The sequence below is a fragment of the Bicyclus anynana genome, chromosome 19 (genome assembly GCF_947172395.1).
Source record: "Bicyclus anynana chromosome 19, ilBicAnyn1.1, whole genome shotgun sequence".
In the NCBI taxonomy this organism is placed as follows: Eukaryota; Metazoa; Arthropoda; class Insecta; order Lepidoptera; family Nymphalidae; genus Bicyclus; species Bicyclus anynana.
The window spans coordinates 12,036,044-12,054,311 of record NC_069101.1 but is presented as its reverse complement, the minus strand read 5'-3'; the positions used below and the strand labels follow the sequence as shown (position 1 = coordinate 12,054,311).

Below are 18,268 nucleotides of genomic sequence, written 5' to 3'. Positions count from 1 at the left end.
TTATTAATAGATGTCCAACCATCAGTAGTAAGGCATACAGCCTCAGCTTCGGCAGTCAATTCTAAAACCTTTTCTTTAGTACTCTGGTACAATTTAGGCACTAAACTAGATGATATAGTTTTGCGAGTGGGTAATCTATATGTCGGCAATATCATTTTGTACATTTTTTTAAATTCTTCTTCTTCCACAATTGAAAAAGGATGATAACCTTTTACTATGAATTTAACAATTTGGAGATCAAGTTGCTTGGACGTACTAAGGGGTAATGGTCTCGTAGACTTCATAAAACTATCAATCCTTGAGTGTTCAGATGGTTTACTTGTTTGGGGCGCAGTCGAAATAGAGGAAGAGCCTTCTTCTGACGTTAATGGAATACTACTTAAATCAACAAATTCCGCGGTATTTTGCTCTATACGTGGTTGTAAGGTCGTATGAAAACTTGGATTTATTGGAGCCTCTATCGTTACTGTCCCATGTAGTTTTTTTAAATGTCTTGTTAAAATTCCGGTAGCACCACCACTGTAACTAATTAGTTTGGAACAGTACTCACATTTTGCCTTGTCTTTGTTGACTATAGTAAAATGCTTCCACACATTACTCCTTTTTTTTGCAAGATACGACATTATTATTCTATTAATCTTATTTAATTTAAAACTATAACTATATAACTATAATACACACACAAACTAATTAATTAAAAAACTTCTACTTTTATTAACTTTTCTCGAAAATTAATATAAAAACATATTTTATATATAAAATTACAGCTTAAATGTAAGTAAAACGAATTTAGTTACAGTCACAGTGCAACGGCAGTTAGAAATGCAATGCAATTATACTCGAATTTCTATGGATAGCTAAGTCCTTACTTGCCCATAAAGCTTTAAGAATTTCTCAAGTGGGTATTGACAAAATAGCAATTAACTAAGAGCCTGCGGCAGTCAGACATTCCTCATATTATAAAACCTGAGAGTTCGTCAGCCTATTTTCCTACCATAGTTAATTACGGTAGCCAACTATGGGCCGTGATGGCTTAGGAAAGTAGCAGGTTTCAAGGGCCCATATCCTCAGCCATCCAAGTTTATAGCAGATTTTTAATTAAATATTTTCCTTGGCATAATATAATAATAATTCAAAATGTTAAAATAAGGTATTGAAGCAGTCTTGAATTTGAAGAAACTTTAACGTAGTTTTGAATAAAATAATACTACAAATAAAGAGCCTTTTATAACGGCGGCATTTCCATTATTTTTTTTTAAATAAAAGAACACTTATTGTGTCATTATTATTATATTAATTGATTATGAAACACAGCTAAAATTCACGTGATATTAGGTCGGAGTATGCCCAACTAGTTTCGAACCCATACGGGGCCCTTATTCAAGAGCTGGTTGGATTATTATTATAGTTAGACATATACTGTCGCGACACTTTTTGTAAAAAAATATGTGTTCTGCAAATTTGTAGTACATTATTTTATTATACATAATGAGATTCCGTGCTTACTTATGGTAAGAGTATGTCAATCTTCCAGTTTCATAAAATTATGTACGTCTGGCTATTACAGGCTCTCGGTCTATAAGCGGAAATAAAAAAAAACAATGGGTGTGGAATAGTACCTATTTTCTAAGCCATATCGCCATATCACCAAAAAAAAAACATTTAAATTTACATAAATTTAAATGTCACTTATCACCCCAAGTGGACTGCCTCGTTGGTACAACGGATAGCACAGTGGTACGGTTCTGCAGACTTAAGTACTTCATAACCGTGTCGTAACACCACCGTACTTCGGAGAATTCAAATTCAAAATTAATTCACTTGAATTAGGTTTAATAACAAGCACTTTTGAAACGTCAGGTTATGCTGTTATAATATGATAGTGTAACTAAAGTCTTACGAAAGTTCTGAAGGCGCCTTGGTCCGAGAAGAGCTTATAAAAACACAGCCAGGGTATCGCCTTATTTTTGTGACATTCCACAATGTTGTCGAAAACTAAGTACCCCGTCATATAATGCAAGTAATTCACAAGGTTTTTCGTCTTTTTCATCATTTATATTATGATGAGATTTTTCTATAAGCTTGAGCTTAATAAAAACCGTGAGCTGATTGAGAGACTTGTCAATGATTTCATGGCGTAGTTTATAAATTTTATTATAATAATAAAAGTAATTATAAAATCGGAGAGCACGTCGGTCGCAGCCATTATTGTTAAGATCTGGTAGTGACTAATTTATAATAAAACATCACCTTAAATTCGCTTTGGACCAGCGTGGTGGGTTTAAGCTCTACATCCGAAATTCTTTCTACTATAAGGAGGGTAGAGCGACTTAGTTCTGTAGTGCACCTTTAATAGGCTGATAGATAATGCCGTTGACCATAGCATGACCCAAAGAATACCAATTGCTATATAATGTGCCTCTCCAAGTCACTTCTTGTGACTATTCTATTTCATTCATTTATAGTTCCAAATTAAAATCCTTTGAAGAATTGCTAAACTGTACTTAGTAGCTTTCAAACTGTCAATATAATATATCCGTATACAGTAATATGTATACGGATATATTATATTATAAGACGTACTGCCAAGCGATTTAGCGTTCCGGTACGATGCCGTGTAGAAACCTAAAAGGGGTGTGGATTTTCATCCTCCTCCTAACAAGTTAGCCCGCTTCCATCTTAGACTGCATCATCACTTACCATCAGGTGAGATTGTAATCAAGGGCTAACATGTAAAGAATTAAAAAAAAAATGTGGGAAATTTTCAGTTACAAAATTTTTTTATTTCACCACTTGACAGAACCTCAAATACAAGTTGTGAGTCCTATTTTACGCATAAAAAAGTTCGTAAATCAACACGAACACAACATAATATCTATGCAAACTATTTAAAAATTATATACACGGCATTTTTAGAAATCCAGGGCAAAACTTTAAATACGGCATCAAATAACTATTTTAGTTTCGCCAACAGTATAGGTATAGATTGCTCTAAACTACAAAAACATCCTCTTTCGCGATCCAAAGTCCAAACAAATGCACTAATTAACAGATACCAGGTATACCATTTAACAGACAGAGTAATACATATCTGCCTTTACATACGAATATAAGAGATAACTACAGATTGTAATTACTAAATACAAATGCAATTGAGCCTGATAATTGTAACACTAATACAATCAAAATAAAGTTCAATTTAGTGTGATGGGGTCGACAGATCGAGTGTTTTAGACCGCGACCCGATTATTTACGAGAACTACAGATTTGAGAGTTATTGTAATGAAAATAAAGTTCAATTTAGTGTGGTCGGGTCGAGTGATCGAGTTTAATATATAGATAACCAAACGGGTCCCACAAGATCGGGTGTTTTAGACGTCCGCGACCCGATTATTCACGAGAACTACAGATTTGAGAGTTATTGTAATGAACATAAAGTTCAATTTAGTATGGTAAACAAAAATCTTTCGATCTTTTGATCGAGTCGGCACCCGGCGGGTCTTCAAACGGGTCCCACAAGATCGGGTGTTTTAGACGTCCGCGACCCGATTATTCACGAGAACTACAGATTTGAGAGTTATAGTAATGGACATAAAGTTCAATTTAGTATGGTAAACAAAAATCTTTCGATCTTTTGATCGAGTCGGCACCCGGCGGGTCTCCAAACGGGTCACACAAGATCGGGTCTTTTAAATGTCCACGACCCGATTGCTCACGCACAAGTAGTGATCGGGTCTCGGAGATTTGATCAATCGCGATCGACACAGGTCTAGACCCTGCTATTTACATATATCTAAAAAAATATTTATAATTCTACTTTCGAAATTATTGCTCTATCAAAACAAGTGTACTACAACGTTTAACGACGTTTTAAATTCATTTTTATTTTGTACACAACAGGGACAAGCTATGATCGTTGACCATACGAAGTCTTCAAAAGATATATATATTCAAAAAAAGATATATCTATTTATATATTTTTTGAATATATATATTTCTTTTACGACTTACTATTTGTTTGTTCGTTTTCGCTTGGTGGTAACAGAGAAAAATAATAATATTCTTATACCTCGCCGCTTTGGTACACCGGCAAACATTTTTCCCGAGGAGAGTGATGAAAAATATATATTTTTCTTCAAGAAACATGTATTTATTGAGCCAATTAGTTAACCAGATCCTTATATTTATACATCATAATATTATCAAAAAGGAAAGCGCAGAGTGACCCCCCATTAGGTGGACCGAAGACATCAAGCCGCTGGGTCCAGCACTGGACGTCCATCGGCTGATAATGATGATGATGATGATCTTATAAACGGGGGTATACCTGGGTTTCTTGGGCCGACGTTGTATGGGCCGGTGGGCATTTCCCTTTCATACTAAGATCTCATAATTCGAAGATCAATGCTGAGATACGTAAAGTAGTATTTTCATTTTTAAGTTGAAAAAGAAAAATACGACCTTTAGCTTTAGTTTATAGTTTTTATTTTTAGATATTACGATGGATGCAAGGCATTTAATATTTGATGATATTAGTTTTTTTTATTAAGACTCTACATTCTCGCGAATGAAAGGTCGGTAAAGAGAAAAAAGTGTTTGCCCTTAAATAATATGAATGAATGAAATAGCCATATGTGATGTCACTTTCTAACAGACATTTTTAATTTTCCAGTGTAAAACATCAACGCTGCCATTTTCGTTTTGTGGCACGGTTATAGCGGCAGTTTAAGTGAAATATCTCTAAAATATCTACATTAAATAAATTTTACATTATAGTGCACGGAATATTACAAAGTGTTCGTTTGTTGGAGTGTTAAAACATAACATCTTGAAGTGTGTGCCGTCCGACCGAGTAATTGTTGACTTCCTTGGGTGGAACTGGTGAGTTCTTGTATCAATATTTCACCTAATATCGGATCAAATACATAATTCTACCCAGTTTTTGGGATTCAAAACTATTGTGATTGAATAACTTGTGATGTTTGTATGTTGAGAATTGAAAAAATATTTCACTGGTCTGGTATGTGTGCTCCAAGAAATGGGCGTAGTGATTTAAGAGTTCACAACATCGTCATATTATGCCTCATGCAGGGGATAATCATATTTCATAGTGAGAATTGACTTTTGTGATTGTCGCGTAATTAGGTACAAGAACATTAAGTAATTTTAACCTAATTCCTACTGATATACCTATAAGATTTAAGTTGGTTATTTACTTTTAAGATCCTCATCATTAACTTATTTAATGTCATATCACTGGAGGAATATATCAGCCGCTGGATATTAGGGTAATGTGCCTATAACCTACTCTGGGTCTGTACTGTGATATGAGTTTTTGATTTCTAATATCAGTTTTTAGCATAGATCTCATAAATGATAATAGATTAACTTGACAAATAACTTTCTGGTAACAATGTCTTGTTAATGATTATTCAGCTAAATTAACTTATCTTCTAAACAGGGCTTAGAGTAAATAGAAGTTGTATGCAAGGTAAACCTATGAGAAATATGTAATAGGTCCTGAATTTGACACGATGACATACTTACAAACTTTGAGTGTGAAAATTGCTATATTATGAATTACTAAAAAGAGGACTATTTAGAGGATATAATAGACGTCATCGTTATAGAATCCCTTGTCAAAAGATACTTTTGACGGCCTCCGTGGCGCAGTGGTATGCGCGGTGGATTTACAAGACGGAGGTCCCGGGTTCAATACCCGGCTGGGCAGATTGAGATTTTCTTAATTCGTCCAGGTCTGGCTGGTGGGAGGCTTCGGCCTTGGCTAGTTACCACCCTACTGGCAAAGACGTACTGCCAAGCGATTTAGCGTTCCGGTACGATGCCGTGTAGAAACCTAAAGGGGTGTGGATTTTCATCCTCCTCCTAACGAGTTAGCCCGCTTCCATCTTAGACTGCATCATCACTTACCATCAGGTGAGATTGTAGTCAAGGGCTAACTTGTAAAAGAATAAAAAAAAAAAAAAAAACATAATATAAGCTCTCATGGATTTTTATCTGTCACTTCAGCCACACTCAATGTGCACTGTTTACCAACAAACAAATTAGTAATGAAGGTAGAAAATGCATGTCATTTCATAACTTATTTATTTTAAATTATGTATTGTTTGCTATTATCTCCTATTAAAAAGTAGATGCACAATCAGCAACCAAAAAAAATGTCTCCACTCAATGAGTGCCAAACACAACTTCTTGGCACTCAATTCAAGTAGTAGCATTTGCAAATTCAACCTTAAACTCAATCCTTTAGGTTGAATTTGCTCTAAATTGGGGATTTTAATGAATATTGGACTATATTTAAAGACCTATAAGTATAATTTTCTTTACCAATAATTCTAAAACTGTCAAAGCAAAATTGGCCAGTTTTTAAGTGAAATTTTCTACATTATTGTGTCCTTTTATAAGAGGTCAATGACTGTTTGCATATAAAATGTTATTTAAAATACATTAGCTATATCTAATTATTCTAAGCTTATTAATCAAATTTACCCTGCCTGTGCCTGAAGACAATAGTCTTCAAACAGTGCGTGTTGCCAGTTATGACCTACAGATCCATGACATAGTCGCTAACTGTTATGGGCCTCATTAGAAAGCTCAAAGTCACTAAGTGGACCAAAGACATCAAGCAGGTTGTAAGGAGCCGCTGGATGCTGGCGGCTCGAAACTGTTCTGTTTGGAGGTCCATGCAAGAGGCCTATGAATATCAGTCGACGCCCATGGGCTGATAATGAAGCAGTGCACATTGTATATGGCTTTAGTAAAGCACTTTCACAGAGAATCCATAGAATGCTAAGATATTACTCGTAATCATGACAAACTTCTTTTTTATATTTGTATTGGCTAATTTGTTTTGGCTAAATAAAGGTTTTCCTGTAATTTTAACTGGTTACTTAGGGCACACAGCGGTAGCTCTTAGAAGAAATATTATTATCATTTTTGCCATATAATAATAATATTGATGTTAATATCTGGTTAAAGCTGAAAAGGATAAAGTATCAAAATACTTCGATCTAGCTCACGAGATTACCGCCATGTGGGATGTTGAGTCATAATTATAATTATTATTGTTCTGATAGACCTTTCAGTCAATGGTCTTATAGCAGAAAGCTTCGACCAACACCTTAAGAATACAGAAGGCAGTGAAGAAATTGTAAGAGACGGAGCGTATTGTGAGGAGGTTCCTCATTCTGTAGTCTCATTTATGTCATCCACCGGTTGTGATTTTTTGTTATATAATTTTCAAAGTGTTTTTTTATATTATTAACATTCTTAAAATTAATTTCAAAAAGGACAAATAAAAGAAAGAATATTGTTTATTATTAACAGACCAGGAAGTAAATATCAGGAAAAGGTTGCTAAGAACAACAATATTGATACCACTGTGAATGTAAATGAAGCATGAATCACCCCTCTGTAGTGTGGGGTGGATTTTGATTCACATATATGATGAATGTCTAATTTGTTTCATAGACCATTTGTATTAATTTGTTAAAACATTACCATAGATTATATTCTTGATATCAATCTTTTTATTAGAGTTGTTCATTTGTTCTTTCTGGATTCTAATAGAACTGGTAGAAAATTCTAATAGAGAAGGAATGAAATAGAAACCTTTTTTCTCTACTACATTTCATATTCATGTTTATTCAATTTAATTGCTTGAAATTTGGGAACTCAAAGTCCATCGGCTCTTGGAACTATTTGGCCTGCCCATTGCCACTTCAGCTTTGCGACTCGCTGAGCTATATCAGTGACTTTGGTTTGTCTGTGAATCTCCTCATTTCTGATTTGATCATGCAGAGAAACTTCAAGCATAGCTTGCTCCATCGCCCGCTGAGTGACTCTGAGCTTTCTAATAAGGCCCATAGTTAGCAACCGAGTCTCAGATACATAGGTCATCACTGGCAACACGCACTGTTCGAAGACTTTCGACGTACATTAATAATATAAATAAATTAACTAAACCTATATAAAATAAAAATAAATTAAAACTAAGACTTAAAAATACTTAAGTATCAAATTTTGTCTACCTTGGCATCATGCAGGCAGCATTACTAAGTTGAATTTTTTATCCTCTTTACATTTCACACATGGTAATAATCAATGTATCTATTACCATAAACATAACTTGACTTGGAAGATGACAGACTTTCATAAAAAAGTTCAACCCCTGTTTAAACCCCATAAACCGACAATTGCACCCACCCACATACATTTATGCACAAATTTTTATAACTCGAAAAATGGACGACTTTCCATACAAACTTTCAACCCCCTTTTCTTTTTTTTTTAGGGATAAAAACTAGCCTATGTTCTGCTCCAAGGTCTATTTTATCAAAATACCAAAATTAATCTTAATCGGTTTAGTCGTTTAGCCGTGAAAAGGTAATAGACAGACAGACTTTCATTTATAATATTAGTATAGATAGTATAGATTTCAGTGATCGTATAAATTATAAATTAACCTCCTGTAACTAATGCTTCAATTGTTTTGCGTTACGTGACGATATGTGCCAGTTTCTACTGTAAGCAGCAAAAAAGAATTTGTTTCCAAAAAAAGACTTCCGTCAAAATAAATAAAAAAGGCTATAACTATCACGTGAATGTGGAGTTATATGCCATGCGTGCGAGATAACACGTTATAGAATTAGTTTGCCAATTATAAAACAATACAAAGACGGCCATTGTGTGCGCCCATTTTAAAACTATTGCGTGTCGTATGACTGTTAGTGAATTAAGGCTATTCGTTACTATTAGTCATAAACCCATGAGGAGGCCGAAACAATATCGCTTATGTAAGTCTTAATAGACGATCGTAATGTCTTCGTATTCAAAAGTTGGTAGTAGAAGTGCCTAGTAGAGTTTTGATAGAGTTTGGCTGGGGAAGTACTACAGCGGTGCTTGTTTGAAGTCTAAACTTGAATAAAATTCAAAAGCCGTGATAGCCCAGTGGATATGACCTCAGCCTCCGCATCCGGAGGGTGTGGGTTTCAATCCGGTCCGCGGCATGCACCTCCAACTTTTCAGTTGTGTGCATTTTAAGAAATTAAATATCACGTGTCTCAAACGGTGAAGGAAAAACATCGTGAGGAAACCTGCATACCAGAGAATTTTCTTAATTTTTTTCGTGTGTTAAATCTGCCAATCCGCACCCTTCACCGTGACAAGTGAAATTTAATTTCTTAAAATGCACGCACCTATGATCTTCCGAATGCAGATAATGTGGTCACCGGCACATATGCCGACGACACAGCCATTTTAGCAGCTGATGCAACTGCATCTGGAGCTTCTCTTAAACTCCAAGGAACTTTGAACTGTCTATCGAAATGGTTAAAGGACTGGAGAATAAAAGCAAACGAATCGAAGTCCGTACATGTGACTTTCACACTAAGGCGCGATACATGTCCCGAAGTGGAACTCAATCAAGTTAAGATCCCTCAGTCAGAGAATGTGAGATACTTAGGTATATATCTGGACAGACGGCTAACTTGGACGAAACACATCTTCACGAAAAGAAAAGCCCTTGGCCAACAAGTGAGAAAGATGTATTGGCTTTTAAATCGAAAGTCCCAACTATCGCTGGAAAATAAGCTTTTATTATACAAAGTCATACTTAAACCGGTATGGACGTACGGAGTGCAACTTTGGGGTACAGCATCAAACTCGAATTTAGAAATTCTGCAACGGTTCCAGTCAAAAATGCTGCGCATGATTACCAATGCTCCTTGGTACTTCAAAAATGATCGCCTGCATCGTGAACTAAAAATTAAGACTATAAAGACAGAAGTTGCACACTCACTGAAAACATACCAAATGCGTATTCGTAAACATCCAAATCAACTTGCAAGGAACCTAATGATGAAGAAACCTGGTACAACTTTCAAAAGGCTCAAGAGACGAGCACCACAAGATGTCATGAAATAGACACTACATTATTATATATGGGCAAATCACTGGATTTTGCACCTAACACGCCTTAATATTAATACTTAAAATCCCGCTGAATGTCTCAAGACAGATTGCAGGAATATTGAGAGATTAAAAAAAAAAAAAAAAAAAAAAAAAAAAAATGCACGCAACTGAAAAGTTGGAGGTGCATGCCCCGGATTCGAATCTACGCCCTCCGAATTAAAGGCTGATGTCATATCCACTGGGCTATCACGTATCTTCCGTATATATTTACAACTAGCTGACGCCGCGCGGTTTCACCCGCGTGGTTCCCGTCCCGTACGAACACGGGGATAATATATAGCCTATAGCCTTCCTCGATAAGTGGGCTATCAACATTTAAAGAATTTTTCAAATCGGGCCAGTAGTTCCTGATATTAGCGCGTTCAATCAAACAAACAAACGAACAAACTCTTCGGCTTTATAATATTAGTATAGATTAAAAAAAACTCAATAAATATTTCTCGCATCTAGCGATCGGCGAATGAAAGTCACGAAAGTTGGAATCACGCTTTCAATGGTCAATCTACTCTTTAGATGGAATAGAAAAACATACCGCGCGCGTCGGCGAAGAAAATGACCCAGTTAGCCACAATTCATATAGCGATAGGCCTTTAGGGCTTCTGTTTTGTCGACTATACGTAATGCTAGGGGTGCGTACTTATATAAATTAGTCCGCAAACAGTTTTCCAATTATTAGCGCCCCCTAAGAACTTTCTTTCAAACCATTGTCAGTAAAATATTAAGTCGTTTTTAATACAAAAAGTTTGTGCTTTTCGTAGTAAAGAGGATTTTTTTGTAATAAATTATTGCCAATATTTTCTGAAGATGCTCCGGTTTCGAAATATAACGTATGTACGTAGAAGATTTTGCTGTCAGATCTGGGTGTTATGTCGCTTGGATTCGTCGGTTTATCGCAGTGAATAGCAATTCAATTATTTCCTATTCATAATGAATGTCTGCAGAGGCCTATGTAACAAAAGAAAACATAAGAACTACCCATTTTCCAACTCCGGAGTCCGGGCTTCTAGGGATAAATAATAATCGGTAATGATAAATAATATATTTGTAGCCAATAGACCTGATATAGTGCTAGACGATCGGTCAGTGCGTCGTGCAATAATTGTTGATATTACTGTTCCACATGACGATAATCTGGTTAAAGCCGAAAGGGAAAAGGTATCAAAATACTTGGACCTTGCTCACGAGATTACCGCTACTAAACTATTATTGTTCCGATAGTTGTTACAGTAAATGGTCTTATAGCGAAAAGCTTTGACCAACATCTTAAGAAGCTTTCGCTTAACTGTTGGATCAAGAGTCGGATACAAAAGGCTTGATTCTTGAGATGGCGCGTATTGTGAGGAGGTTCCTCACTCTGGAGCCCTGACCACCGGTTGTTTGGGTACCCAAATGTCCCGGCAGCATTAGGGTTGATTTTTTTATATAAATTTTTAATAGTGTTTTGTATTTTATATTTATATTGACACTAGCGGACGCCCGCGACTTCGTCCGCGTAAAAATCGATGTCAACTTTCAACCCCTATTTCACATTCTACATATTTAGCAAGTTTTATAACTTATACCTAATAAATAGTCCACTTATCATTTTACATTTACAAATGTACCTAGAAAAATTAAGGACTTTCCGTACAAACTTTCTACCCCTACTTCACCCATTTCTGATTTTGTTTTCGCGACAATAAGTATCCTATTATCCTTCTACGTACTATGGTCTCAAATCGTCTTAAGTATCATTTGAATTCATTCTGTAGTTTCAGCGTGATGCCCGGTCAAAAAAAGGCAAACAGACAGACAAAAAATAGAAAATAGGCTTCAGTATCGATCTCCTACCTCTACCCTACTCCTACCCTACCCGTACCCTAACTGTATCCTACCCCTACCCTACCCGTACCCTACCCTACCCGTAATCTTCCCTTTCCCTACCCCTAGGATAGGAGCCCTAACCTAGGCCTATACACTCCCCTACCCTGCCCTACCCCACCCTACCCCTACCCCACCCTACCCCTACCCTACCTTTACCCCTACCCTACCCTTACACAACCCCTACCCTACCTGTACCCTACCCTACCCTACCCTATACCTTCCCTACCTTACACCTACCCATAATGACGCAAACCTAAGTATATAAAATTTATAATTTTTAAAACACAAAAGGTACTATATCTGCTAATATATAGAAGATAGATATATGGTGTCGCAGACTTTTTTGTAGAACTTTTAAAGATACATAAAGCCTCCATACATTAATTTAAATTATACACAATGGTGAAGGCAGGGCATGCGAATAAGTCTGCTTAAGAGGATTTTCGGTTCGACCTGTATGACAAAAACTGTGTTAAGTCGGCGAATATATATCATACTAATATAAAATATAGCCTATAGCACTCCCCGATAATGTAGCATTCTATTGGTGAAAGTATTTTTGAAATCGGATCAGTAGTTCCGAAGATTACCCCATTTAAAATATGTGACAAACTTACAAACTTACAAACTTTACCTCTTTATAATATTAGTATAGATTGTTAAAATTAAAAAGAAAGAACTAATAATTAAATGAAAGAAAAATAATATATAACGAATGTAATCATAAACGCGTTTGTTCAAAATTAAATTATGTATAATACGACACGATATTTCGTTCGAACGCTGAACGAAAGCGTTAACACTGCCGGAAGTGTCAAATTTATTCCACCCACAGCAACATCCAGCGTTGCCACTACTAAGTGCAAGCATTAGTTCATAACTACTCAGTGTTAGGTATACCTACTAATGAGCCGTGATAGCCCAGTGGATCCTCTGCCTTCGATTCTGAGGGCATAGAGTCGAATCTGGTCCGGGGTATGCACCTTCAACTTTTCAGTTGAAACGTGTCTCAAACGGTAAATGAAAAACGAATATAATCGAATCATAATAATCTAACAACTAAACTAATGGACCTACTCGTACCTCCCACTTGTGATTCAATTATTTAATTAAACAAAAAATATTAATGCTTCACAAATATAATTTGAAAATTAAAGTTAAACAACTAATAGGTAGGTATGTGTAGTACGTTCACAGTTTAATGATAGAGATTATGTCATTACGTGCTAAGTCATATCATCTTGGCTATACAATATGAGGTCATATTGTTTAGCTGTAGTAGTAACTACAACGTATGGAGTATAGTAACTATAACGTAATAGAACATCTGCGATAGCCAGACATACTACATTTTATGAAAGCTGGTAGGTGGAAAACGTTTGGTGCGGGTTGACTGGACGTCAACATCTAGGGGATGCCATTTTTAACGGCGTCTCGCTGTTCTGTGATAGAATGGGAATGGAGGGACTATAGTTAGTTAGTTAGTATAGTTCCAGATCCTCAATGACCCAAGTCATCATCATGAGGAATCATGTCTCCATTCGCCAGACCGACAGCTTCGTGACAACCTTTCGTTAGAAATAGCAGTTTAACATCGTACAGGCTTTTTAATATTCAACCCTCAACTGTCCAACTCAACCGTCCACTTGGGTCTGAACCCTTGAAACCTCTTATCTTCCAAACTTACAGTCCATACTCCATTATTGGTTACGGCTTATGCTATTACCATAGGTACTATGGTAAGAGCATATAAGCTGACGAATTTTTAGTCTCCATAAAATGTGGCGTGTCTGGCTATGATACGCCCTCGCACTATCCGTTTTATAGCGTTTGTGTATCTACAATACTCCTTACGTGTTGAAAGTAACACTTTAAAAGCCTTGACTTTATTCATCGAGGATCCTCGTTAGATCTCTTCAATTTCGAAATTTAGAGTGACATTACCTCTAGCCCACGGCTTCAATTGCGCTCAGAAACGTGAATTTTGTCAATAAATTTATTTCAAAAAGCTTAAGTGATGGTAGGGAGGTGTTAATTTACCTTTATATCCCTCGCGACGCTCAGGAATCTATTTTCAAATGACGTGCTTATCTTTGAATCATTTGTGCTTGCAATACGCGCATTTTTGGTTTGAGACTTCGAATATTATTCGGGAAGGTAGAGATTCCACTCTACTAAACGCTCTTAGTGCGTTTTTAGTAATTAAATAGCTATCACTTGCTTTATCGGCACCGAAAAATCTTGCGAGGAAATCTGTAAAAAACTGAGTTCTCTTCATTATGTTCTCACGTGTGTAAAATCTGGATATAGTTATATGTATGTATAAGGTGTCCCGTAATTAATGGATAAAACGTATAATTAGGTATCTAAATCTAATTAATAGTTTTCCAAAAATTTCTAGACTGACCGAGTAACATTTTTTTTTTTCGGATTTAGAAATCTGTAAAAAACTGAGTTTTCTTCATAATGTTCATTCATTTCATTAAGATGACCCAAAAAAAAAATTGTTCTGTAAAAAATATATGGAACTGAAGTGTACCATACACTTCAGTTCCATATATTTTTATGATTTTCTCTTTCATAGTTTTATTTCGATTACAAAGTAGTGAATCATTTGGACGGCGTTTAAAACGAGTAGAATACGCGACAGTGATAAGATAATGTGTAAAAATGCATCCGATAATACTATTTATGTTAGCAAAATTATATGTGTAATAGATAAAGCGGGGTTTATCGTTTGTACTTGGTTTTTTATTTAACCCGATTCCGGTAGCGGAAAATATATATGACGTTTATGTCCACATAGTCGCGTTTCATCGGAGAAACTAGCCGACCTCACACGGTTTCAACCGTGTAGTTCCCATTCCCATGAGAACGCTAGGATAAAATATAGTCTGTTACTCGCTGATGATGTGGCTTTCCATTGGTGAAATAATTTTCAAAAACGATCCAGTAGTTTCGGAACAAACAAAAATCAAATGTTACCTCTTTATAATATTAGTTAACGAGAAGATTAAAACAGTACCTAAAACATACCTGCATAAACAATTCTATAACGGGCTAATGCGAGCTACCCACGGTGCGATAAACCCACACGTCTGCAGCGCTGCCGGCATGACGTCCGGTAAAACTTACCGTGTGAACGTTGCGATGTGCTTGACGGCTCGACTTGAAAAAATGCGACCGTTTCTAGAGCAAATACAAATTTCAAATATAAATACAACATTCAAATTCACATAGTTTCTGTTTTCACTATTCATGCCAGTGGCGTGCATTTTATAGATACAAAAATGCACTGCCTACCCTGAAGACTCAATAGGAGTCGGTTTCGAAGAAGGAGTTTTCCAATTAGTACAATTTGTAGGCATAGTGAATACTGCGTACTCTCGTTAAATACCTTGTGCACTGTCCGTGCACAAGGTATTTAACGAGACGTGCGTTAGACTTATATAATGAAATACGGGCATTATGTTATGGACAGTTTATTATTATAAATGTGAAACTTAGAAAAAAAGAAAGAAAAAATGTTTATTTTAAAATTTCGTGATTCCAAAATAAGAAAACTAATGTCGAACAAAGGTTCACAACATTTGTCAGGAAAACTTAATTATCTGTCAACTGTAACAAAAATAAGCCCCTAGAATGGCAGAGAATGACCTTGAGTGAGGTCACGCACTTGTGAACGTTGTGTGTAGGGTTAAAGGTACCTTTGACTGTTAACAAACACTCCCCTTTTCCACTCAAGACACTCTCCCCGCCTATCCCAAGTAACCCATAAAGAATTACACAACAAGAGATGTGAACGACTTGAACGCCACGAGCACACTGAAGCCAACACGAGATCGAGCGACGTCATATCCGTCACAGACAACTATTTCCTACACTATTTATTAAAAACATGTAAATTTAAAAGCGGCGGCGTGCAACGCGGCGATAACACATCACTGAAAAGCTACGTTATAAACGTGTAATATACAACTATATTGAACCCCTGTATTCCCACGGGAACAGGGGGGCGGGGCGTCCACTAGTATGCAATACAATAGGTAACAACACTAGTACAACGTAGGTTAGTATGTACAGGATAATCGTAACGAAAACAGGATGACGACTCGACGATCCGTGTTGCAAAAAGACCTAGATACACGTATTAGTCCTTATGCAACTGGTTCCTCATACGAAACGTTTGTTGATTGATTGAACATCCCTTTTGTCTGTATGAGTTATAATGCCAATAAATTAAATTAATTACTACATTATTATTAAATTAAATACGCGATAGCCCAGTGGATATGGCCACTGCCTTCGTTTCGGAGGTTGTAGTTTCCTCCTCCTACTTTTCAGTTATGTGCATTTAAAGACATTAAATACCACGTGTCTTGAAAGCTGTTGGAAAAACTTGCATTCCTGAGAATTTTCTTAATTCTCTACGTGTCTGCTAATCTGCATTTGGCCCAGCATGGTGGACTATTCATTCTGAGGAGATTCGTGCTCAACAGTGAGTCGAATATGGGTTGTGATGATGAAATAGGTACCACGTGTCTCGAACGGTGAAGGAAAAACACAAAAACATCGTGAGGGGACCTGCATTTCTGAGAATTTTCTTAATTCTCTACATGTATGAAGTCCGCTAATCCGCATTTGCAGTGATGGACTATTAGCCTAACGCCTCTCATTCTGAGAGGAGACTCGTACTCAACAGCGAGCCAAATATGGGTTGTTAATAATATTATTTGAAAATAATACTCATACTACATACAATACTCGAGTGCGCTGGCGGTCCATTGGTAGCTCTGCGAAGTACTAAATACAATGTCGCGTTTTGTATTCTTACTGTGGATAGTCGCGTGGATACTATAGTCTATTCGTTGATGACACTTGCATGATATGCGAGCGACGGGGGGAAAGACTGCGCGGGTGTGCGTGCGGGGAAGTGAGGTGCATCAGTCGTGTGTTTCAGTTCTCAGTTCATTCATCGCTACACTCCCCCCGACCCGCGCGGACAGAAGTTGCCAAGCTATTATACATGGTAGTCTTACCGTGAAATCTCATGTTAGATGGTGTTGCTGCCCCAGAAGGGGAGAAAGCGAGTACAGGGACAGGGACGAAAAATAAAGAATTTGTAGGGAGTCAGGAGACCCGCCCACTAATTCGGCCCGTATGACTGCGAAGTCGGGTGGGCCATGGGAGGTGGTAGGTTGTGTTCTTACTGTGTATAGTAGTCGGGCGTCGGTTAGTCTATTATAAACTTTGGTTTGGACTTTTTCACCAGGAGTGCAGTCTGCATGTTCCACAAACTACACTTAAAGTTACCTTGTCCTTCCAACTTGTAAAGTATTCATGGAATAAATTTCACACCTCACACCTAGACTAGTGTCTGTCGAGTAATCTTGTAGTCTGTGTTTGTTAAATATTCACGTGGTCTCTCTAACATTGGGAGTATACATAACATTTGTGAGATGCTGACGTCATATCTCACGTATGTGCTCATACGTGCATATTGAATGTTAAGGTTTAAAGTGCCAATTCTTGTTACTGTAAGAGTCAGGTGTCCTTCCCTCTGCCAGCTAAACGTTACTTTTTATACATTCGAAAAAATAGTATGAAATATGAAATTTAAAGGAAAACTACCACAGCTAAGATTGTAATTTCAAAATCTATTAAAAAAACTTTTATCGTAATTAGATGAAAATTCATACAGTATTAGCTTTCTAACATTAAATATGACATTTAATATATGAACTATAAACATAAATGCACAAATAACAAAGATGTTAGTAATTTTGTTTGAACGCCCATACAAATCTATCGATCATTATGTACCTACGACGTCATTAATTCCTACCATTTTGTATTGGGCGTTTTTCAGGGATCCGTGGCAGCGCCGGAAATCTGACCCTTTAAATCCCTGTAGCTCCGAAAGTTATAATCTCAGATATCCTGTTACTTTTACAAAATTGCTTTACTATTAGCATACTCCTAATTTATATACAATTTAAAAAACTGTCATCATCCCTAATGCACTGCCCTGAACCTAAGGTAAACTTGACGCTTTTTGGGTGTTGACTGTTGAGCCTTATATACCTGCACCCTTACCGGCAACTGTACCTTTCAGATCGGAACACAGTAATTATTGAATTAAACTTAACAAAAACCATTTCATACATTTGATTTCAAAATAACTGACGTATTGCATATATGTCACTTTCTGATTTATTCACTGTTAAGTTACTCAATTAAAGTGAATTATTCTTGTTTCTTCACACACTAACTAGCCGCCGTGTACGACCATAAAATTTTACGTAAATTAAATAAATTAACAACTTTCCGTTCATTTGTGCTATCTATTCAATAAACGTTTTATAAATAATTTCACATTGAATGTCATACAATTAGCATATTAAATGTTACC

At 36.5% G+C, this 18,268-nt stretch overlaps 1 protein-coding gene across 1 annotated transcript in view; it reads left to right on the top strand.

Annotated features, from left to right (window-relative positions):
* Positions 1 to 4,661: 4,661 nt before the first annotated feature.
* Positions 4,662 to 18,268, top strand: part of LOC112044600 (actin-binding protein WASF3) — a 35,383-nt gene continuing 21,776 nt past the window's right edge. The window contains exon 1 of the mRNA XM_052887469.1: positions 4,662 to 4,881. The gene's annotated coding sequence lies outside the window, so the exon portion shown is untranslated. The remainder of the gene's footprint in view (positions 4,882 to 18,268) is intronic.